Raw genomic sequence first — 8,427 nt, forward strand, 5'->3', positions numbered from 1 at the left:
TTCAGTACTTTTACGAGAACTAAATTTAACGTCTCGATAAATCCTTTTCTTCCTCGGCTGTTTTATGTAAATAAAAGATTCTTTTTCTTTTTAACGCTGAATCCTTTTGTTCCTTTCACAGTTTAAATGTAAAGTTTTTTCCTCTCCGAAATCCTTCTGTCAACTTCCCTTGTTTAAATTAAACGTGTTTTGCTCGTTAATCCAAATCTGTTAACTTTTTGCTTTGAAATTCAAGGTGTGGATTTGCGGTATCTGTACCAACTCAGAGAAGGAAAAAAGTTCTTTCGCAATTGTTATTCTGGAGGTGAAGTGATGAAATTAACTAAAAGAAGGTAAAAATAAGACCAAGTTAATAAAACCAGTCTTAATATCAACCACGCTTTTGACATTGCTCATCACTCAACAATCGACATTAGGTCCAAAAAAGTGTTTCGCACACGTTGGTATATTTTTCGTTCAAAAGCCGTACAAGAAAAACCGATAATGAGATGAAAATTCACGCTAACTGTAAAGATTGGAATAAAAAATTTATTCACAATTATTTCTGTGATTAAATTTTATAACCAAATGTTCGAAAAAATTCTCTAAACGTTACATCATGGTAGTGAGAAAGCTTGCTTTGTTCGTTTGAAATAAAAAAAGGGCAAAAAAAAAAGAACTGAAAAACTTCCAACTTTCTTTCGATTATCCCTCGTCACTGTTCATCATCAGGTACGAGTTTCATGACCTTCTCACGGTTGAAATTATTTCGAATAAGACGCATCAGTGTTTAAAGCGTATAGGAATGCCATCGCTGTACATTTTGCTCCATTTCTCAGGCGATGTGGGAAGCTTTGCGGTGACTGAAATTACCCGCAAGATCTTTGCGAGATGTGGGCGTAATTTAAACGTACACGGAGCTAGCTTTGCTTTGAAAGTTGCAACCTGACGCAAAAACGATGACTGAGCCGCGCCCCGCTCGTTAGTATTAAAATTATAAACGCAATTAAAATCTGCCGCTCAAGTTTTGCTCGCTACGCAAGAAAAAAGAAAAAAAAAAAAACAGCAACGAGCACCAAGCTTAACGAGTTCGCAATTTCTAACCTAGTTCCGCACACTAGAAGGAGCGAGAGGCGAAATGGAAAACGTGCGAATAAATTATGAGGCGAATCGTTGACTCCTGAGAAACACCCGCAGTGGTGTTAGCTTTTTACGTACGGATAGATAACACATGTCTGCAACCAAAAAACCGCACACCTTTTTTATATTCTTTCTTATAGATTTTTACTCACTGAAACCAGGAAAAATAATCAAAAAATTGTTTCGCGTCAGGTTTTTTCTTGAACTAGTGTTTGTGGTTATATTTAGAGTGAAAATATCGTTTGAATCGAATTCTGGTATCCTATTCTTGATTATAAAAATTCTATGCAAAAGTGATTTCTTACTTTCATTAAATACAAAGAAAAGGGTGGCAGGGCAGGTGCATTTCATGAAAAAATTGTTTGTTTAATTTTGTAAGAAATATTGTTCAGTTCATTGTAATGAAATTGTCGTTTTTTTCATTATTGTTATGCTTTTTTTCATGCTAACGCCTTGTATTTTGCAAAAATACTGTACGTGATGGAGGCAAATGAAAAGCATTTTTCGATTTACAGCACACTCGAAAATTTAATATCTACTAAAAATGTCACATGCAGCTGAGATAAAAAAATTTTATCTAGCCGTAAACAACAGTGCAAGGTTCTTGTCTGAAGTCAATAAAGCGAAAAGCTTTGAAAAAAACGATAAGCAATCCGATAAATAAGAAAACAATTATTCGTAGTTCGGAATGTAGAGAATTTCACGTCTTTAAAAGGATCTTTCACTGTCGTTGCTCAAAGTGTCCGCCACCTTGAAAAACGCACCATATACAGATATTTATGGAAGGCACTCCATGGAACGTCTGGTCATTTCCTCCGGTATTCTAGCGACCTCGTTTCGAACCACGTTACTGGCAGCCACAATTTTTACCACCAAGTCCATCTTCGTAGCTATGGATCCACCGCTTTCGGGGTACGCAAGATCCTTCATTCTGCCCCAGAAATAAAAATACAATGGATTCTCTAGCAGATGTTTCGCAGGAGTATAAGATGCATAATGTAAGAATCTGGACGTCATGTATAGGTATTCACACATACACGTGTAGCGTTGGTCACGCGTGAGGCTGCGAGGACTGACGAAACAAAACCGAAGTTGTAGGAGTGACGACTTAAAAATTAATAAGTAATGATTAAAACACCATTGGACAGATCTCATCGAGTGTAATAAAAGCGTTTTCGATTGTGAGCAAAAATTTGAAATCAAACGAATGTGAAGCAGGCGCAAAGTTGGAGGTTCGCCTGCTCGTGAGGTGTCAGTGAAAACAGCAGCTTTGCGCCAGCCTTTGGAAATATATTTCTTTCGTCGATATTTATCATACCGCATATACACTGGGTCTGCAAAAAAAAATAACTTTTGATTCTCCTTATTATTATTGTATTGAAGAGTTCTCGGACAAGTATCGATACGACTTTGCGAAGCCTCGCGTCGATCAGCATTACGTGGAGGGTTCTGGATCAGCACGGGCTTCGAAGACGAACGAATTCTTGGAACTTAGGCTGACAAACGGTTATTGGAATCGTTGGATAAGTCGAGAGGTCCGCCTCGATCGGCAAGCGTTGAACTTTGCAAAGTTGATCATCGCGAAGAAGGTTTGACATCTGCCATCTGCACCGTCGGCATCGAGTTGTATGATCAGCCGCGCAAGTTCTATCATCAAGATATTGGTTGACTCGTCATTAGGGTGAGCCGAAAAAACTAACCTATCGAATCTATGATTTTGAAAGGACCTACTTACTGAGAAAATAATTCTCCCGTTTGGAAAAATTTTTAGCTTAATTTTAAAGGGTGTCGCTTGTCATTTGAAATTTCCCATTATAACCCGCAAAAAAACTTTCTTTTTTTTTTTCATTAAAAATGATGTAACTTTTGAAGCGTTTGGGATGAAAAAAAAATTCGTAAAGCCTCGCAAAATTTTTCACCCATAGAACAGGACATCTGCAATTTTATTATCCCATAAAGTTTGTTACGGAGCTCGTTCTCGATGAGATGTGATCGTACATCAATTTTACGTGTAACAAAGTTATCAAATAGAAATAAAATATACTTTGAGCTAAGTGAAAACAGAAATCACGTTTTAGTAAAAAAGTATTAACATGTCGTTGAAATAACTTCGTCGAAAAATGGATTTAAAAATTTTTTCATACGCGTTAAGCAAGCTTCGTTTCTAGAAAATCATTGTACGGATTTTACGAAATCACACATTGGCTGATAACACCGGCCCACAAAAAAGAAAGTGGTCTGTACATTTGAACACACCCACCTACCTTTATGTATTTTAAGGACCTGAGGTCCGTTTGGTCCGTACACCCTCAAAATTTTGAGAAAAGTTCAAAAAACCGGAAAAAATGAAAAAAAAAACTGCAGTCTCGGTGATAAAAAAAATTTCTAAATATAAATCATATAAGTTTTACATGCGATTCGATCCGCTGAGTATAAATCTGAAGTTTATTTTGCCTGTAGGCCCTCAAAAATATAAATAAATTGCAAAAAATCCCTAAAAATTGCTATAAATTGTATTTGTAATAATAAAAAAATTGATCAAGCATGATTAAATTTATTTCTCACATATCGTGATGCACTAAATCCAAATAAAAAATCTGTTAATGTGAATCAGTCAGAAATTTACCAAATATCGTTCAAAAAAGCATAGAAAGATATGGTAAGGAACGAGCTTTATTATTTTATGGGCCGGTGTAATTTTTTCAAATCTGAAAGATGGCCAGCCTCAAACATGCATTGAACTTTCACAGTTTCAACCCTTTTAGCTCTCGCATTATACGGTTCAACAGCTGAGGTGTGGCGGTAATTTTCACACCCTGATATTTCGAACCCCAAGCGGCGTGATTCACGCGTAATAATTTGGTTATTCCGATCGTCGCGAGTTGAAAACGCGGAAGTCATTAGACACTCGGAGTGCGATACATAATAAATCGAAGCGGGAACTCGACGTGAAGGGGAGAATAGAAAGTGAAAAATTTCGCGAATATATTCGCAGTCGGTATACCGTGTAGCGAAAAAAACTGAAGAGGGCATCCCATTAGGGAACGTAAATCGAATAAATTCCGAGTCTAGTGCTGCCCGTGCGAATTTTTAAGCCTCTCCCTCAATCATTTCCGGTCCTTCGGGACGGAGTTCGAAAATTACACGCGGAGTGAAGCGTGAACTTGAATTCTTCTCGCAGAATAATAACGAAGTCACAGTAATTGTTGTCTTCGTTGCTTACGAGATGTTTGTTGAGTAAAAAAAAAAAAAAAAAAAAATAGTAGAATATATCAACGATTGTTAGACTCGAAGGGGTGAATAAAGTTGAATTTTTTTATTTCAAACAATTCCGTTTATATCTAATTTATCCTGTAAAATTTTCATCCCAAACTGAGTGACTGATTAAAAAAAAAAAAAATCTGTACTTTCATCTATCGTATCACAAATTTTTTTTAGCCAAATCGATGCCTTACAAAAGAATGAGGAAAGGATTTCCGTACAAATTTTTAAATCGGTCACGTGACGCAACGCTGAAAATACTTCAAGCCGAAAGTTTTTTGGCACCAATGTTGAGTCGTTCGTAGAACTTTTTTCTCGTTCCTTGATTTACTTCCGGTGGATAATTGGGCGGTAAAATTTGAAGGCGAAGGTGGAGGTACCTGAAATTAAAGTCCAGACTAGACGAAACGGGCGTTTGAAAACACATTCGAAACGTCAAGTATATATACGGTGCATCCGGATCTCTGGTAGGAAGGAACTCGACCTAATTTTACGCCCCCGTAAATCTAACTTCCCGGCAGCGTCTTTATAGTCTCCGTTGATAATTCACGCAATAGGAGTTCTGGAAACGAACGGGGAAAACATCCCTTAAAACTGCGACCCTCTTCGTACCTTTTCGCGTCTTGATGTGCCCGCGTCTGCACTCCGACGTAATTAAAAAGACAGAGAATAACGAGACCGGTGGTGAGCAGACACCGAGTGCCTCGGAACCTAATGGACCTTAAATGGATCGTAAAATTTGCGGGTGTGCTACGAGGCCCAGAAACTCTGGCTATAATGCCCGGGATATTTACCCTCGGCGTTTCCAACCTGGCCGAATTAACTCCGATGCGATCCGAATCTTGTCACCCGCGACTCGCCGGGATGTTAATTTATTCAATTATTTATTCACTAACTCATTACGCCGCTAATTTGTTTATCAAATATTAAATCACGCCCCGAATCATCTCGCGAATCGGAATCGAAAACCGGAGTGAGAGTAACGCACGCAAATGCGATATTCAGACTGGCTGATTGATGAAAAAAGGGTCCAAATTTTTCAACCCTTTGAAGCATGTATTTTTCCTTGCGGTTAAATTCCTTGAAACGAGGCGAGACAAGGGTCGCGATTTCGAAAATGGGGTCGGATTTGAAAAATTTTCAAAATCAAAATGAGAGATCTAATATGAGCGAATCGGATCAATTTTTATATTTTCAGTCCCGCATATTGGATGTGGTATTTTGCATTTTGACATTTTGACGTCGGGTTCGCTCTTAGCGACACCAAAAACTCAAGATTTTCAAGTTTCAATTTTCTGGTCCCTTTAACCTTCCCACAATTATATTTATTCTGTGAAAAACAGACATTTTCAACACTTTTGTTTATTTATACCGCTCACTGTATTCGCGGAATCATCATAAATATCAACATTGACGTCTTGAAAGCCCAGTTACGAAGGAAAAGAACAGCGACATTTCAAAAATTGAATATAAATCTTGAATAACCGATTCAAAATAGGTGTCCCATATACGAGACGCCGTGCAGCAAAGGGTTAAAAAGACACAAATTTTTAGTCCTCAATTGCTCAGTTGAGTCCGTTAGATATTCGACTGGAGAAGATGAGGACAAATTATCCTACGAAAAAAATGTCGAAGTAGGCAACGATGTAAAGGAATTGAAACGGATGGACATCCAAAAATAGTTTAAACAATCAAAAGAAACGTTTTGGATCGAATTATATCGAAATAAGTAACAGGAAATTATAAAAAATTAAAAACGAGCGATCGTTTACCGAATTCTAGGAATATTCGTGGAAAATTCTGATAATAAAGGTTTTGTTTGGAGCTTGGGATACTTCCATTTTGTAACCGGAAATCTGAAAATGTACAGAAAAAAAAAAATCGTATCGTATCTCCATCGAATAGTTGTTTTTTTTTTCTAAATTTCATTCGAATCGATTTGGCCGTTTGTTCAAAATTCGGTACAAGCGTAACCGGAAGTAAAAGAGGTTTCAGAAGTATCGTGACACATCTGTATAGAATACTTAACGAACATTAAAATTTCAAACAAATCAGTCAAGCCATTCCTTTGTATCTTGAAATCAGAAAATAATTATTCAACAGCTGAAAAACTCGCCAGCCGACAACCGGACGCAGTAAAAAGACGAAAAGATTGATAAATCATTTCCGCCCAATGCTTAAAGTTTTCGTTCAATTCTCATCCGAATCGATGAAGCCGTTGTTTTTTTTTTTTTTGAATTTTCTGATTTTTTTCGCAGTAACGTTTCTCGCGATGAAAAATGCTTCGCGATCAATGATCATCGCTAATAAGATCAATAATCGAAGAGACAAATTGTTTCCTTCTTGTTTTAAATATATTTTTACAGACCAGTGTCATGCTCACGGATTATTACCTGGAAGAAATGTAGGGGGAATGGAATAGAAGGACGAATAAAAGTGGCGCTTGAGTTTGCTAATGGATTACTGATCGCAAGCAGAAAGTTACATGCACCGGTGCTGTCACACTTTATTGCTTTTATTGCTGTGTACGACGCTGTGTACATAAAATATTTACTCCGGCTCTTGAGGATAGAATCGAGCCCTTGGAAAAGGACCGTGTAGCTTCGCTGCAGTGCCCTCCTGGTTCCGCGTGCTACTTTCAATCTACAGGAACAACATTGACGAGCTCGGAGAACAACCTTTTCCGCAACTGGCGTAGGTAATACTTTGGTGTAATTAACTCCTTGTTGGATCCTGATGTTGAAAGTGGAAATTACTAGAACATAGAAATTGAAAGAGAATTCCTAGCGGGTGATAACGTTGATTTTAGAAATACGACTGCGCAGAAATTTTATTTTTCAATTTTCCGAGTCGACCACCCTGACAATTTACAGGACTGAGGTTTTACATTGAATTATATCGCTTTTCCAATGGTATAAAGTCGTAAACGCTCTCTTACGATCTTTTGCTGTTAAAAAAGGTAAAGGGGCGTGTGATTTTTTATTTTTTTTTTTTGGTTGAAGCTGGGTTTAAAACATGAAAATATGGCCAGAAACCGTGAAATTGAATAAGTTTAATTAAGAGAAAAAGACCGTATGTACGACTTTTGATACGACCTTCTGCACTGAGAGAAATTTTTAGTTCCGGTTACCGCTCAGTCCTTAACTACTTTCATTTTTTACCACAATCGAAAAATGTAGTTCTAGGTAGAAAATGAAAAATAGTTTTTTAGCTGTTACCGGAAAGTCTAGTATCCGTTACTATTCTTTCTCATTTCGATCACTGTTACTATATTTTCTTGCAACTGTAGCGAAAATTTAATGCTTGTGCAACAATAATTTGACGCTAAAGCCTTATTGAACTAAAAAAGTAGAGTAAATCTCAGAAACTGATTTTGCGTTGCAATTACCAAAAAAGTATCGACGATAGCGCAAAATGGTTAGGCGTACCTCGTTTTTCGTAATACCAACGATATTCAAACAGTTTTTTTTTCAACGATACCTGTTTTACTGAATTTTTCTAGTTACTATGGCAACTGAAGTTTGTCTCAGTGTGCAACTGATTCAACTATGAAAACCTATTTTGACTAATTGCATGAGGTTGTGTCTACCGAAATTTTCTATTGTACATTTCTTGGGTCGTCCTGTATGCTGGCAGATACTACCTGTTGATCCTAATGAAAATGAAAAACATGATCTACTATGGTAATTGCATAAGGTCGTAACGGCAAATAATTATTATTGTTATTCCCATCATTGCGATTTGGATATACTTTGGTAGGTTCCATTTTTTAATCGTTCCAGTAGTTTTCAGAGCGTTAGCCAAGAAGAGAAAAAAAAAATTGGTGCTCGCGACCTTCTGTTTTTATCATCGAAATTTTTTTGTAGTTTCTGAATTTTCGCAGATTTCGATTTGGATGTCTACGCGTTTCAATGGTTTTAGAGCGATTGCACGATAGAAACGAAAAAATTGCGATTAGGACCTGCTTTTTGGATCTTTTATTTAACGTACTTTTTAATGAAAAAAGTTTTTGTTTGCCGCACATACGATCATTGGCCTTTATATTTT

Source organism: Neodiprion lecontei, chromosome 2 (assembly GCF_021901455.1).
Source record: "Neodiprion lecontei isolate iyNeoLeco1 chromosome 2, iyNeoLeco1.1, whole genome shotgun sequence".
Lineage (NCBI taxonomy): Eukaryota > Metazoa > Arthropoda > Insecta > Hymenoptera > Diprionidae > Neodiprion > Neodiprion lecontei.